Source organism: Phoca vitulina, unplaced genomic scaffold (assembly GCF_004348235.1).
Source record: "Phoca vitulina isolate PV1807 unplaced genomic scaffold, GSC_HSeal_1.0 scaffold75, whole genome shotgun sequence".
Classification (NCBI taxonomy): Eukaryota; Metazoa; Chordata; class Mammalia; order Carnivora; family Phocidae; genus Phoca; species Phoca vitulina.
In genome coordinates, this window is record NW_022589778.1 from 812,280 (window position 1) to 829,490 (window position 17,211).

Consider the following 17,211-nt stretch of genomic DNA (forward strand, 5'->3'; position numbering starts at 1 on the left):
GGGATTGAGTCATAAACTTTCACTGAGAAGAGACTATTTCTCATGAGTCTACACTCTCCTTCCTAATCTTTACTATAGATTTTTCTTTCAAAATTCTCCAGATACTACTTAGGCTAAACTATTAAAAGGAACACATTTTGGGAACAGTACTGAATATGATGTGGCGCTTTCTGCAGAGATATGACTGTAGCTCAGGAATTGATTCATCCAGTGTAGTTCTGACCCTCTACTGTGGATCATCAGCTCCAGCAAACAGGTATCTCTTTCCCTAGGCAAACACATTCCACCCATCTCCCTGTCCCTCTCTCCTTCCTGCTTTCTATTTTTCCCTTTCCCCACATCCCTTTTTCTCTATCTGCCTTCTGTAGAAGGGCTGAGGCAGTAATGATAAGATACAGAGACTGTGTACAGCTAGTTGGAATGTCTATTGTGAAAACACCACTGGATGGAGTTGGAGTCTGCTATCTTGCCTCTTTCCCAGAGGAAGAACTTACAAGGACTGGTCCTTACCATCATCTGGTTACCAGCCTTCCATCCACTTTGTCAGAAAAGGCAGTGATAGTAGAGAAAAGCAGACTGAGTTAAGAACAAACCAAGAAACAAAAACAAAAACAAAATGAAAACAACCTTGAGTTTTGGATTCACAAACCACAAGGTTTAAACCCTGGGTCTGTTCCTTATTAGCTGAATAAAGTAGGGAGATATGCTGTTGAATTCTGGGTCCAGGTGTCTCCTTTTCTGTAGCATGAGAATCATGACCTCATGAGTTCATTAATAGACAAGGTTAGGGTGCCTGACACACAGTTACCACGTTAGAGTGGATACAAATTCTCCTACATACAATTTAAGTATGCAGGCAATAAAGGGAGATTTCCTAGTGTATCTGAAACAGCAGTTTATGATCTATGATATTTTTTTTCCAGGACAGCGACTTGCCCTGTTTTCGTCTTCAGTCTTAGTCCCTGCCCAAGGCATTTATTCAATAAATACATAGTGAATAAGAGAATTGTTGAACAGTATCATTCAATATATTTTTCAATATCTTATAAAAGGAACAATATCCGTGTCAGAAGAAACTAGGGTTGATCCATGTTTCAAAATGACTCCAGAGGCCCAGTTCTTAAGTAATATACAATAATACCTCTGCTCTGGTATTAGAGAAGCAAACTGAAGGATAAACACAAACGCTGTGCAAAGTGTTTTCCAAGATGAGTTGTAAGCTATAAGATACTAAAAGATGAAATGAATATTCCTAAGAAAGCAGGAAAAAGGGCAATTCAACAGAATTTGGTATGCATAGTTTTCTTTTATACTTTTGTCCCCAAATCTACATTTAAATGGAGGTTATAAGGGTTATGAAATCTGGGTATCTAACATCATTTTTTTGCTATAAGAGTCTTAACTTTTTTTTTTTTTTTTTGAGGAGTAGGGTAGCAGTAATTTTCTAAAAAGTGTCTCAGGACATTTTCATTGATTATGCCTTAGGTTTAAAACAACAATTCAAAGAGATCAGAGCCAAAGTTAGAAGATGAATTATGTAGGAAACTGGGTTTTGAGATTTTCTTGGAGTAAAATCTAGTCATGAAAAACTGTATTGCAGCTTTGATAATGGTGAAGAGATTTTTTTTTTAACTCAGAAATATTTTATCAGAACTTTTTCCTGAGAGTCATCAGATTTTTTTTAAATCTACTAATGATCAATCAAGACAGAAATGAAAGGGGATGAAGCAACTTCCCAACAATTTTTTTCAGATGTGTAAGTCATTTCTTAAATACCTTTGGATTGAGAAATAATTACATGGATACAATATTAAGATTTTTCTTTAGATCCAGTGAACTTCCCAAACAAGTGAAACAGACTGCCATATATTATCCCTAAGTCTTTGTTATATCAGAGACCCATGTGCTCAAAGATGGCTGATCTGTATTGTTTTTTTTTTTTTTCAAATTCTTTCTTCTGTGCACTCATAGATTTATGCATTTATTCAACTGATTTATTCAATAAGTATTGACTGAGCTCTTCCTAAGCTAAGCACTGTTAGAGGCACCAAATTTGTGGTGGTAAGAATATAACCATGGTTCCTGTTCACCTTGAGTTGGCATGCTTATGAGAAAGGCAAATATAATCAATGTAATTTCAGATAAATGTAATTATAACTTATATAATTATAGATAATTATAAATATAAATATAGATAAATATAATTTCACTGAGTAATGAGAGCTCACATTTATTGGTGCTTAATGTGCCAGGCACTGTTCTGAATGTTTGCATGTAACTCATTTAGTCCTTACCACCATCCATTTGGGTAGATAGCATTGTATCTCATGTTATAAATAAGGAAACTGGAGCAGAGCTAGGATAAACAACTTCTCCATTGGCATGCATTCTAGCAAGTGGTGCATTGAAGATTCAAACTCAGTAAGTGTGGGTATAAATCTTGTGCTCAAAACCAGTACATTATTCTGAAAGAAATGTCAGAGAAGGAAATCTTGAGAAAGCCATAATAGAATTTCAGAGGGGACTCCCATTTAGAGTGAGGTAAATATTTGGAAGTGACATTAAAGCTGAAACCTAAGATGGGAAGGAAATAACTGGGCAAAGAGTAGGGAGAGGACAGCTCTAACAGAGGAACAGCCCATGTAAGGGCCTTGAAATGAGGCTAAGTTTCTAGCGTAGATGGAGTCTGTTGAGTGAGGGAGAGAAGGTCAGGATGTGAGAATGAAGTCAACTCTGGCCAAAAAGGAAGGAGAAGGGGAGGGAGCCGAGGAGAGGACAGGGGGTAGGGAGAGAGAGAGAGGAGGAGAGAGGAAAAGAAATATAAAGTCTCTGAAGTACAAAGGAAAATCATTATTTATAGAGAGACATGATCCAATTGATATTTTAAGATAATTCTGGCTGGAATGTAGAAAATGGGTTGGAAGGGCAGGAGGACAAGTAGAAAGACAGGAGACCCTGAGAGTAATCCAATGGATAGGTCATGGCTTGGATGGGGTGTGGTAATGAAAGACATGAAGACAGACTCAGGATGCCCCTGCGGAGGTGAGAGAATCCAAATCAACAATAGTTTGGGCTTTGGGGTTTGGATTTCTGATGTACAGTACTACTGCTTGACATTCTCACCATTGGGATTATTAACCTCAATTAATATATTTTCTCTCAAAAGCCTCAATTAAAATGTACTAATATTAACTGGAATCACATTGGCTTTTCTTATTAGTTTATTAAATGAAGTTTATTAAATAGAACAAAAATTTAATGAATATGAATTAGGCAGTTGTAAATGGAACACAGGTGACTAGGGCTCAAGAGACTACCCAAGAGTGTTGGAAGACTGAGTTGAAGGTGAGGGATGGGAAGTGAGAACCCAATAAAGATGTGTATCGAAGTCTAGACTAGTCTACTCGGTAAGTATGTTTGGAGCTGGCAATTCCATCCGGGTTTTGCAGAAATGCCCATGCTCACGTAAGTTTCTCAATTTATTCATTAATTCACTTTTACAATAAATACATATTGGATACTGGTTTACTACATGTTTGGTACTCTACCAGACATTATGAATATTTGGTAGACTAGGTAGGAATGACCATGCCTTTAGAAAGATTTAACTCTATCATTTTTCATTAACCTGTTTCTACCACCCTATATGGACTTCCTATGGCTTGATTTTTTTGATTAAGTGTGGTTAAGATGGTTAAGGCATATTTTTGTGCATACTGTTACCAGAATGCCATTATTAGTATCTTGTAATCAGAGATATTATTGCATTATTGCTAACAGCTCAAGCTCTGGAGTCACGCACCTTAATTTAAATGCCAGCTCTGTTAATTACTTGGTTAGTCAATCTCTCTGTGCCTCAATTTTCCACCTTTTAATTGAGATAGAAATAGTATCATCTGATTGTTGTGAGAATTAAGTGAGCAAATATATGGGAAGTACTTAGAACAGTGCCTGGCATATGGAAAGCATATGATGTATACTTGTTGTTACTATTATTATTTTAATGTATACAAGTCACAAAAATGATCTTATATGTATATGTGTGTGATTTAGAGATATATTTTTAAGAGATATGTTTTAAAGCCAAATGAAATATATGGTTCACTTGCAAAAATTTGTAGCTATAGTAGAATTTCAACTTTTAAAAGTTTAAGCACAATGAAAACTTTAACTTGATTGACCTAATAAAAAGATAGCAGTGTATTTTTTTTATTTTTGGGTTTTGAAAGATTAAAGCAAATAAAAATACCAGTATCTGTACCATGTACCTCTCGAAGAAAGTCAAGAACAAAAGGAAATATAAGTCACCAAAGCAATCCAGAATGAACTCCTCGTCATTATTTTGGGAGCCACCAAACAAAGCAGTTTAAAATTAGGCCACTTAAAACAGAGAAGAATCAAAATTTCTCCTTTTATTACTGTTCTTCTCTACTGAAGAATAGGTGATGTGCATTTTATACTAAAATAGGATTTAATGTACTATACTTGCAAGATTCTCTTTTGGCAAAGTCTAGGGCAACATGTTGTAAGTGGAATCTCTATAGAGTGATTCTATCAAGTAATAATGTCATTATGCTTTTTTTTTTAATTTGGAAATATGTTTACTTTCAATATTTAAAAGTTCTAGTGAATGCTAGACTCAAAATTACTCAGTGAATTTATTTCTATTCTCCTTCAATATTCCCTGTATTGCTTCAGAATATAGTATTGCTAATTTTCTATATTAAAATTATGAATTATATAGCTGAATTCTTAGTATTAGCATAGCTGTTTTGTGATATTAGATTTAAGAATTATATAGCTACTTTTGTTAAATTAGAATTAAGATTGAATGAATGGTATATTCTATTTTTTCTATCCTAATAGAAATGTAATGTTGAATAAATTCATGATTCCAGGAAATGTCATTTATATTATGTCAATTTGTTAAGAATATCATGTTATTAATCAAGTTACTAAGCAAAAACACCTTGTTGAAAATATTTGATATTATATTTTTGTATAAATCTTAATAAAAATTTTTAGTATCAGTTTAAAATTTAACATTAAGTAGCAAAGCAGACAAAAGAAAGAGAAAGCCTTTATTCAGAACTTCACTTTTATTTAACAACCCTGAAATCTTAAATCATAAAACATTTAAATCATCCAGTTCTGGTCAACTGCACTCATTACAGGTTTTAAGTTTTATTAAGCACCATTGCATTCAATTTAACATTTGTCCTAACCAGTCCCATTACCAAAGCTATCCATAGTTGATACTTTGGAGGTAGTGTTACATAATGGAAAGGTCTGTGATCTTGAGAAAATTATTGTGTCACTTCTAAGCCTCAGTTCCATGTTTGAAAAAGGACAGTACTACCTACCTTGCATGATTTATTTTATGATGAATATATTCAATTTCATTTTTAAACCATCATAATTAGGCTCATAGTAGGCAGGTTATTTCACTTCTTCCTTCTATTTTATGACCACAATGAAAAAAATTAATAATATGAAGATGAGGCAGATGTCATATAACAATTCACAAATTTGGTCTTTTCTGTGTATGACCCTCTCCCTAAAGTAGGGTGGATCAGTTCTCTAAACCAAAATCTAAGCTATGCAACATGTTGATGGGATTCCAAGTCTTCTCCCTTTTCTCCCAGTTTGAGATAAAAAGATGGCCATCACTAGAAAATGTTGTGGGAGAGGAGACAAGAATGGTAAAAATGTCTGTTCTTTCATTTAAAGCAAGGATTTTCAAACTCTTTCCCCCTAGAAATGTAAATTCATAACTAGAGGGTATTTATTCCTAGAAATATTCATAGTGTAAGTATTTATTTTCCCTCTAAAATAGCATTGAAGGTCCAAGAAGACTGTTATTTTTTATTTTTTGATTCTAAATACTCTAACACACCACCATAAACCTAAGGGATATGCTTATCCCAGTTTGAATCAATTTAAAATATTGCTTATCCATGGAGATTATTATACTCATCTCAAGAAGTAAATAAAACAACCATTATTCTTTTACAAATTACATTTGCATATATCTAACCTTGAAGTTAAAGTCACTTGTTTGAATAGGCATTGAATCTGCCCCGGTTGTATCTTAACAATATTAATCCCTCTGAAATTATTGCTTCAGCATGTTCATTGAGCCTCTTTAACATTTTTTATTTTCTTTCTTCACTGTTCTGTGCTCCTCTGAGTAAGATGTTCTCTCATTTGTAGACAATAATAGCAGTAAGAACTGCCCTTCAATCCCTCACTGAATTCTAGGGACTGGGGTAAGGGCATTGTGCTCTAATCCCCTCCACAAATCCGGTGCTGCAATTAGAGTCATTATTGGATCAGTACTGCATACCTGTTTGGGATTCAGCTGCAGTATATAATCATCTCCTTATAGAAAGACACTAGAAATGAGGGCGGCAATATCATGTAGTGAAGAAGGAACAGACTTGGAAGCCAGAAGTCCTGGAATATTGTTTTATTTCCCATCAGTAATTACTCACATGATCTTGGTGGTGAGGGGAGTGATGTAATTTTTGTAGACTCAACATAAAAAATTTTGTGTATGGGCAAGATGGCGGAGGAGTAGGAGACCTGGATTTCGTCTCCTCTCAGGAATTCAGCTGGATAGGGATCAAACCATTCTGAACACCTACAAACTCAACAGAAGATCGAAGAAAAGAATAGCAACAACTCTCTGAACAGAAAAGCGACCACTTTCTGGAAGGTAGGACGTGTGAAGAAGTGCATCCGAGGCGATATTCGGGAGGATAGACGGCGGGGGAGGGGGCCTCCATCGGCCGCTTCTGGCAAGTGATAGAGCTGTGGAGCACAAAATCGGAACTTTTAGAAGTCTGCTCCGCTGAGGGACGTCACTCCGGTGGCTAAGCTGGGGGTGGAAACCTCGTGGGACAGTGTGGTCTCAGGACCCTCGGGGTCACAGAAAGACCGGGGGTGCCTGAGTGCAGCAGAGCTCCCAGGTATCGGAGCGGGGAAGCTGGCTGTAGAGACAGAGCCAAGGCGCGGGCTCTCAGCTCGGGGTTGCCATAAACCGTGATCCGCGGCACAGCCGGGCCACTGCTCCTCCAGCAGGGACCCAACAAGCAGCAGATCTGGGGAGACTCACCTTCTTCCCCCAGGAGAGGGGCGTGGGAGCGCACCACAGGGATCTGCTGGGTTTGGAGACTCCCCACCGAGTCAGGTGCCAGAGATAGAAACACTCGGTCACAGGCCGGGTGAGCACGGAGTGCGGCCGGAGACCGGCGAGACGGGAGTGACTAACTGCTTTTCTCTGGGGGCTCACTGAGGAGCGGGGCCCCAAGTTCTCGGCTCCTCCGGGGCAGAAATTGGGAGGCTGCCATTCTCACTCTCCGCCTCCAAAGCTATACGGAAAGCTTACAGGAAACAAAAGCTCCGGAGAGCAAACCCGAGCAGATTACTTAGCCCGGACTGGGCAAGGGCGGGGCAATTCCACCTCCGGCAAAGACATTTGGAAACCACGGCAACAGGCCCCCCCCCAGAAGATCAGCGAGAACAGCCAGCCAAGACCAAGTTTACCGATCAATGAGAACGGCAGAACTCCAGCGCTAGGGGAATACTGCACATAGAATTCATGGCTTTTTTACCATGATTCTTTAGTCTTTCAAAGTTAATTTTTTTTTAACTTTTTTTTTTTTTTTGAATTTTTCTTTTTCCCTTTTTCAACCAACATCTTATCAATCCCTTTTTTAAAAAACATTTTTATTTTTCATTTTTAGAGTCATATTCTATCCCTTCATAGTAGTTACCCGTGTTTTTGGCATATATATATATAAGTTGCTCTCTCTTTAAAATTTTGAGATAGTTTCTTCTAACAGATCAAAATATACCCTAAATCACTAGTGTATGGTTTTTTCTACTCCCCACCTGATCACATTCTCTCTCTTTTTTTTTCTTTTTTTTTAAATACTCTTCTTTCTTTTTTCAAACAATTTCTTTTCAATTCCTTTTATAAAATTTTTTATAATTTCCATTTTTACAGTCATATTCCATCCCTTCATCACATCAACCCTTATTTTTGTACATATATAAGTTTTTCTTTCTTTAAAATTTTGGGAGGCACTTTCTTCTAACAGACCAAAATACACCCAAAATCTAGTGTGTGGCACTGATCTATATACCAGCCTGATCATATTTGATCACATTCTGTTTTTTTGTTTTGTTTTGTTCTGTTTTTGTTTCTTTTTACCTTTATCTTTTTCTTTTTCTTTTTTCTCTCTTTCCCTTTCTTTTCCCACTGCTTCAAGTCTTTTCTGATTTGTTTAGGGTATATTTTCTGGGACCATTGTTACCCTGTTAGCATTTTGTTCTCTCATTCATCTATTCTCCTCTGCACAAAATGACAAGACAGAAAAAATCACCTCAACAAAAAGAACAAGAGGTAGTACCGACTGCCAGGGACCTACTCAATATGGACATTAGTACGATGTCAGATCTAGAGTTCAGAATCATCACTTTAAAGATACTAGCTGGGCTTGAAATGGAAGTTATTAGAGAAACCCTTTCTGGAGAAGTAAAAGAACTAAAATCTAACCAAGTCGAAATCAAAAAGGCTATTAATGAGGTGCAATCAAATATGGGGGCACTAACTGATAGGATAAATGAGGCAGAAGAGGGAATCAGTGATATAGAAGACCAAATGATGGAAAATAAAGAAGCTGAGAAAAAGAGAGATAAACAACTACTGGATCACGAGGGCAGAATTCGGAGATAAGCGATACCATAAGACGAAACATTAGAATAATTGGGATCCCAGAAGAAGAAGAAAGAGAGAGAGGCGCAGAAGGTATAATGGAGCAAATTATAACAGAGAACTTCCCTAATTTGGGGAAGGAGACAGGCATCAAAATCCAGGAAGCACAGAGAACCCCTCTCAAAATCAAGAAAAATAGGTCAACACCCCGACATCTAATAGTAAAACTTACGAGTCTCAGAGACAAAGAGAAAATCCTGAAAGCAGCTTGGGAGAAGAGATCTGTAACCTACAATGGTAGAAACATTAGATTGGCAACAGACCTATCCACAGAGACCTGGCAGGCCAGAAAGGACTGGCAGGATATATTCAGAGCACTAAATGAGAAAAATATGCAGCCAAGAATACTATATCCAGCTAGGCTGTCATTGAAAATTGAAGGAGAGATAAAAAGCTTCCAGGACAAACAAAAAATAAGGAATTTGCAAACACGAAACCAGCCCTACAAGAAATCTTGAAAGGGGTCCTCTAAGCAAAGAGAGAGCCTAAAAGCAACATAGACCAGAAAGGAACACAGACAATATACAGTAACAGTCACCTTTCAGGCAATACAATGGTGCTAAATTCATATCTTTCAATAGTTACCCTGAATGTAAATGGGCTAAATGCCCCAATCAAAAGACACAGGCTATCAGATTGGATTAAAAAACAAGACCCATCAATATGCTGTCTGCAAGAGACTCATTTTAGACCCAAAGACACCCCCAGGTTGAAAGTGAGGGGGTGGAAAACCATTTACCATGCTAATGGACACCAAAAGAAAGCTGGGGTGGCAATCCTTCTATCAGACAAATTAGATTTTAAACCAAAGACTGTAATAAGAGATGAGGAAGGACACTATAGCCTACTTAAAGGGTCTATCCAACAAGAAGATCTAACAATTGTAAATATCTATGCCCCTAACATGGGAGCAGCCAATTATATAAGCCAATTAATAACAAAAGCAAAGAAACACATTGACAACAATACAGTAATAGTAGGGGACTTTAACACCCCTCTCACTGAAATGGACAGATTGTCTAAGCAAAAGATCAACAGGGAAATAAAGACTTTAAATGGCACACTGGACCAAATGGACTTCACAGACATATTCAGAACATTCCATCCCAAAGCAATGGAATACACATTCTTCTCTAGTGCCCATGGAACATTCTCCAGAATAGATCACATCCTAGGTCACAAATCAGGTCTCAACCAGTACCAAAAGATTGGGATCATTCCCTGCCTATTTTCAGACCACAATGCTTTGAAACTAGAACTCAATCACAAGAGGAAAGTCAGAAAGAACTCAAATACATGGAGGCTAAAGAGCATCCTACTAAAGAATGAATGGGTCAACCAGGAAATTAAAGAAGAATTAAAAAAATTCATGGAAACCAATGAAAATGAAAACACAACTATTCAGAAACTTTGGGATGCAGCAAAGGCAGTCCTAAGAGGAAAGTATATAGCAATACAAGCCTTTCTCAAGAAACAAGAAAGGTCTCAAGTACACAACCTAACCCTACACCTAAAGGAGCTGGAGAAAGAACAGCAAATAAAGCCTAAACCCAGCAGGAGAAGAGAAATAATAAAGATCAGAGCAGAAATCAATGAAATAGAAACTAAAAGAACAGTAGAACAGATCAATGAAACTAGGAGCTGGTTCTTTGAAAGAATTAACAAGATTGATAAACCGCTGGCCAGACTTATCAAAAAGAAAAGAGAAATGACCCAAATCAACAAAGTCATGAATGAAGAGGAGAGATCACAACGAACACCAAAGAAATACAAACAATTATAAGAACATATTATGAGCAACTCTTTGCCAGCAAATTAGATAGCCTGGAAGAAATGGATGCATTCCTAGAGATGTATCAACTACCAAAACTGAACCAGGAAGAAATAGAAAACCTGAACAGACCTATAACCACTAAGGAAATTGAAGCAGTCATCAAAAATCTCCCAAAAAACAAAAGCCCAGGGCCAGATGGCTTCCCAGGGGAATTCTACCAAAGATTTCAAGAAGAATTAATACCTATTCTTCTGAAACTGTTCCAAAAAATAGAAATGGAAGGAAAACTTCCAAACTCGTTTTATGAGGCCACCATTACCTTGATCCCAAAACCAGACAAAGACCCCATCAAAAAGGAGAATTACAGACCAATATCCCTGATGAACATGGATGCAAAAATTCTCACCAAAATACTAGCCAGTAGGATCCAACAGTACATTAAAAGGATTATTCACCACGACCAAGTGGGATTTATCCCTGGGCTGCAAGGTTGGTTCAACATCCGCAAATCAATCAACGTGATACAATACATTAACAAAAGAAAGAACAAGAATCATATGATCCTCTCAATAGATGCAGAAAAAGCATTTGACAAAGTACAGCATCCTTTCTTGATCAAAACTTTTCAGAGTATAGGCATAGAGGGTACATACCTCAATATCATAAAAGCCATCTATGAAAAACCTACAGCGAATATCATTCTCAATGGGGAAAAACTGAGAGCTTTCCCCCTAAGGTCAGGAATAGGGCAGGGATGTCCACTATCACCGCTGCTATTCAACATAGTATTAGAAGTCCTAGCCACAGCAATCAGACAACAAAAAGAAATCAAAGGCATCCAAATTGGCAAGGAAGAAGTCAAACTCTCACTCTTTGCAGATGATATGATACTTTATGTGGAAAACCCCAAAGACTCCACCCCAAAACTGCTAGAACTCATACAGAATTCAGTCAAGTGGCAGGATATAAAATCAATGCAGAGAAGTCAGTGGCATTCCTATACGCCAACAACAAGACAGAAGAAAGAGAAATTAAGGAGTCGATCCCATTTACAATTGCACCCAAGGAAATACTCATGAAAGAAATTGAGGAAGACATAAAGAAATGGAAAAATGTTCCATGTTCATGGATTGGAAGAACAAATATTGTGAAGATGTCAATGCTACTTAGAGCAATCTACACATTCAATGCAATCCCCATCAAAATACCATCCGCTTTTTTCAAAGAAATGGAACAAATAATCCTAAAATTTGTATGGAACCAGAAAAGACCCCGCATAGCCAGAGGAATGTTGAAAAAGAAAAGCAAAGCTGGTGGTGTCACAATTCCGGACTTCCAGCTCTATTACAAAGCTGTCATCATCAAGACAGTATGGTACTGGCACAAAAACAGACACTTAGATCAATGGAACAGAATAGAGAGCCCAGAAATGGACCCTCAACTCTATGGTCAACTAATCTTTGACAAAGCAGGAAAGAATGTCCAATGGCAAAAAGACAGTCTCTTCAACAAATGGTTTGGGAAAATTGGATAGCCACATGCAGAAGAATGAAACTGGACCATTTCCTGACACCATACACAAAAATAGACTCAAAATGGTTGAAAGACCTCAATATGAGACAGGAGTCCATCAAAATTCTAAAGGAGAACACAGGCAGCAACCTCTTCGACCTCAGCCGCAGCAACTTCTTCCTAGAAACATCGCCAAAGGCAAGGGAAGCAAGGGCAAAAATGAACTATTGGGACTTCATCAAGATAAAAAGCTTTTGCAAAGCAAAGGAAACAATCAACAAAACCAAAAGACAACCGACAGAATGGGAGAAGATATTTGCAAATGACATATCAGATAAAGGGCTAGTATCCAAAATCTGTAAAGAACTTATCAAACTCAACACCCAAAGAACAAAGAATCCAATCAAGAAATGGGCAGAAGACATGAACAGACATTTTTCCAAAGAAGACATCCAAATGGCCAACAGACACATGAAAAAGTGCTCAATATCGCTCGGCATCAAGGAAATCCAAATCAAAACCTCAATGAGATACCACCTCACACCAGTCAGAATGGCTAAAATTAACAAGTCAGGAAATGACAGATGTTGGCGGGGATACGGAGAAAGGGGAACCCTCCTACACTGTTGGTGGGAATGCAAGCTGGTGCAGCCACTCTGGAAAACAGTATGGAGGTTCCTCAAAAAGTTGAAAATAGAGCTACCCTATGATCCAGCAATTGCACTATTGGGTATTTACCCCAACGATACAAAATTAGGGATCCGAAAGGGTACATGCACCCCGATGTTTATAGCAGCAATGTCCACAATAGCCAAATTGTGGAAAGAGCCAAGATGTCCATCGACAGATGAATGGATAAAGAAGAGGTGGTATATATATACAATGGAATATTATGCAGCCATCAAAAGGAATGAGATCTTGCCATTTGCAATGACGTGGATGGAACTGGAGGTGTTATGCTGAGCGAAATAAGTCAAACAGAGAAACACATGTATCATATGACCTCACTTATATGAGGAATTCTTAATCTCAGGAAACAAACTGATGGTTGCTGGAGTGGGGGGTGGGGTGGGAGGGATGGGGCGACTGGGTGATAGACACTGGGGTGGGTATGTGCTCTGGTAAGCGCTGTGAATGTGCAAGACTGTTGAATCTCAGATCTGTACCTCTGAAACAAATAATGCAATATATGTTAAGAAAAAAAAAAAGAAGATAGCAGGAGGGGAAGAATGAAGGGGGGGAAATCGGAGGGGTAGACGAACCATGAGAGATGATGGACTCTGAAAAACAAACTGAGGGTTCTAGAGGGGAGGGGGGTGGGAGGATGGGTTAGCCTGGTGATGGGTTTTGAGGAGGGCACGTTCTGCATGGAGCACTGGGTGTTATGCACAAACAATGAATCATGGAACACTACATCTAAAACTATGGGGATTAACATAACAATAAAAAATTAAAAATTTTGTGTATGTTTTATGAACTATTTCCAGGTTGACTCTAAGGGTTTTTGTTTAGGTACTGCCTGCTTTAGGTATGATTTTTATTGAATGTCCTAAGCATGTGGGCTGTTTTTATTTTATACACAAATGGGCTTTCTTTGTCTACTAAATGCTTGCAAATACACATTCATCAAGTCCTCATTTTTTGTGTTCTATACATTATCACTTATCTCAAATTGTGTACCTCAGTCAAAATGTTGACAGTATAGTTCCTCAAATTCTTTGTTTTGAATTTTGTCCCTGGCTCAGTGGCGCCACTACCACCAATTCTTATGAACCTGATTTTTTATATTCTCCCTCTTCTTTCTCTGAACAATATATTCTATTACTAATACCCTTCTGCTGTTTTCCAAATCATTGTGGTATAAAAGATCTTCCCAGATTAAGATGAGTGAGTCCCATGATCTGGGACCACATCTGGGCCTGCCTTCTCCTCTTATATGTTACCATTAGGTATAGAACATGATGCCCATTATTGTAATCATTGATTTAGTTTTTAGGAATTATGACTGCATTTCTTTCCTCCAATGTTCCATTAATAATCTAGCAAACTTTGAAGGAGTTTCTACTTAAACAATTGTACTCCTTCAATTCCTTCCCCCCTCCCCAGAAAATACGCCACAGACACATACACTTTTATAGGTTTTATCAACACATTTCCCCCATCTTTCTCCATTACCTTGTCTGTTCCTAACTTTATTTCCTTCCATTTAGCAAAATAGTCTCTCTCTGATCCTTATATCTAGTGCCTTCTTTTGCATTCATACCATTTACTTTACCATCATAGGTTATTTTTTATCTCCTTCAAACAATATTTGTTCTTAATTAAAATTATCTTCTTCCAGAAAAATTAGGAAATTCCAGTGTATGGGTTGAAGAGATAATACACATTCCTTCTTCCTTAAAGATGTCATAAATTTAATTTTTGAATGTAAGTAATCATAGGCAAAAGGTCTTGTGAGGTTCTAGGATCATCCCCCCACTCCACTGGAATTCTAAAAGGCAAGTTTCAGGTAACTAGATAGTGGATTTTGTTTGGTAATTTTTGTATTTCATATACATTTTTAATTATTCAATAAATACTTTAGATATTAATTTTTTTAATATTCAGAACTTAAAATTTATAATTAGTTGGAGGGGTGCCTGGGTGGCTCAGTCAGTTGAGGGTCAAACTCTTGATATACCCTCAGGTCATGATCTCAGGGTCATGAGTTTGAGCCCCATATTGGGCTCCTCGCTCAGTGGGCAGTCTGCTTGAGATTCTCTTCCTCTTGCTCTCCTTTTGCCCCTCCCCCTACTCCTCACTCTCTCTCAAATAAATAAATAAATCTTTAAAAAATTATACTTAGTTGGAAAGAACACTTTATTTTATGGAACAGGCCACTTCTGACTTAGGATTTTTATGCAGAGACATATGGTGTATAAGACAATGGCTACTCTCTGCAAATTGTGACACTGTATATGTCTTGTTGATTAGAGATGGGCATATGAAAGCATCTATAACAGCACTTACCACAATGAGCCTTCAGTAAAAGTTTAGGGTGGTTTACTATAGAATTATAAATAACAAAATGAAAACAAGGCAAACAATTGTGAATACAGAGTTAGAAGATGATGAGGTATTGAATTAGTTGATGTGTTCTCTGGAAAGTAGGATAGTTCTGCAAAATGTCTAGAAACTCATAAAGTGTTGTGCAGCAATTCCTGGTATTTCATTATTTTTCTGGCTAGTATCCCACTATTCTGAACATTAAAATACTCTCTTTCCTGCCAAAAATGGTCAACATTTTCCTTCACAGTTTGTTTCTCCCTAATGTAAATGTAGCTTCCAATATCTTTCTAGAATTTAATGGGACATGTTATTCACTATACAGAATTTATTTGGCTGGAAAAACATCTTTTCTTCAAAGTGAGTTCTAATATCCAATAACTGACAAAAGACAAGCACGTAGTGAGGGATATAGTTTATCTATCTGTCCTTTTTATCTATTCACCTATCTATCCATCTATGTTAAATAGAAATATGTATTTATGTAAATATATACATATTTATATCTACAGATATTAAATACGTGTATTTTGTTTCCAATAGTAGCTTTTAGGAAAATTGAGTTGGTAATGTAATTTGCATAATATTCAGCCCTTTAATTAAGGGTTCTTTTGGTCACTCTTGCAATGGATTAAGAAGATGCTCATTTTTTTCTGTTCTGACCTGCTACAGGTACCTTTACAAAATTATACTTCTCAGTTAGGAGCACCATTTCCCACCATCTCTGTTCCTACCCTGATATTCTTTGTCAGCTACTGGATTAAAGGTTTTCAGAGTTTAGAGGGTAGAGGGCAGATGTCCATGGTGCTGATTCACTGAGATTTGTGCCTGAATTTAACGGTACATGAATGAGGCTTATTGTGAGGGAGATGTAGGAGAGGAATGTAATACAGTTCCTACTGTACCTAAATAGTATGTGTTTGTGTATGGTGAAATGGAGAAGTAAAAATGGACAGCAGCAAAATACCTATATATTTTGTCTATCACTTTATTTCTCTTTTAGCAGGTAGATGGGAGAAAATATGAGTAAAAAGTTTCATCTACAAATAATTGAAACAGGTTGTGAAAGTTTGAGTTATTATTTTTTTACTGTCTATAGTGTATATTATCTAGAAGCAGAATTCACTTAAATGCCAACATATTGCTTATCAACTTATCAAATGAATGACAGTCATTTCTCACAATTTATGAATCCTTTCCAGGAAAATTATGAGACATGAAATAAAAACACTTGCTAAAATACAGTAAAAAAGTCAGTGGGAAAAACAAAACAATGGAGCTGACACCCACTACTACTTAAAACTCAGTGTTATGACTAGAAAAATATTTATGTTGGTAATGTGTATATAATAAGAAAATATTTAAATTACAAATATTTTACTTTTCATAGTACTACAGCCTCTCCCAGTAAAATAGCATGCAATTAAGTGGTTTTATTTTTATTTTTTTTGTGGTGTATTATTATCTGGAGTCTATTTTTGTGTCTTGGAAGTTCCAGATGACATAATTTTCATCACTAGATTGTGCATTTAAAGCTATGATAACAGCAATATGTAGGGAGGTACTTTTTAAAAGCCTTCATGGAGTGATTATAAACATTTCGTAGCTGATCAGCATCATTTTATCAAGGCATATATTGGTCTAAATGCACTCTTTCAACTTCCTTATATTTACAGAGATTGAAGAGTACCACGGGAAGGCTGTATCACTGTATCATGTGCTGCTTGTGCTTCTAAAGTGTCCAGTGGATTTTTAATCATATGAGGTAAATACTAAATTTATTTTAATTATATTTTCAGGATGAAATGAAATACCATTTTGTGTCTTCAGACTTATTTTCTTTATAACAAGAAGGAAATTAGTTTTGTTTTATTTAATCATGCATTTAATTAAGTAGTTCCCCTGGCTTGTGAGCCCCAAAGTGACTGGGAGAAGTAATGGCATATCAACAATCCACTGTTAGGCTTCTACATTTTTCTCTATAAAATTATTATCTATGTTATATGTGATATGTTTCCAGTAGTCTGTATACTGTTTTTATTTGCTTAAAGTGATTTTTGTCCTTTTAAACACTATGGTAACGGTAACATAGTTCAAT

At 36.9% G+C, this 17,211-nt stretch overlaps 1 protein-coding gene across 8 annotated transcripts in view; it reads left to right on the forward strand.

Moving 5' to 3' along the window:
* LINGO2 (leucine rich repeat and Ig domain containing 2) overlaps positions 1–17,211 on the forward strand; it is a 1,236,800-nt gene that overhangs the window by 493,274 nt on the left and 726,315 nt on the right. For all 8 annotated transcript variants that reach the window (XR_004298032.1, XM_032393628.1, XM_032393630.1 and 5 more), the window contains exon 3: positions 16,790–16,878. The gene's annotated coding sequence lies outside the window, so the exon portion shown is untranslated. The remainder of the gene's footprint in view (positions 1–16,789; positions 16,879–17,211) is intronic.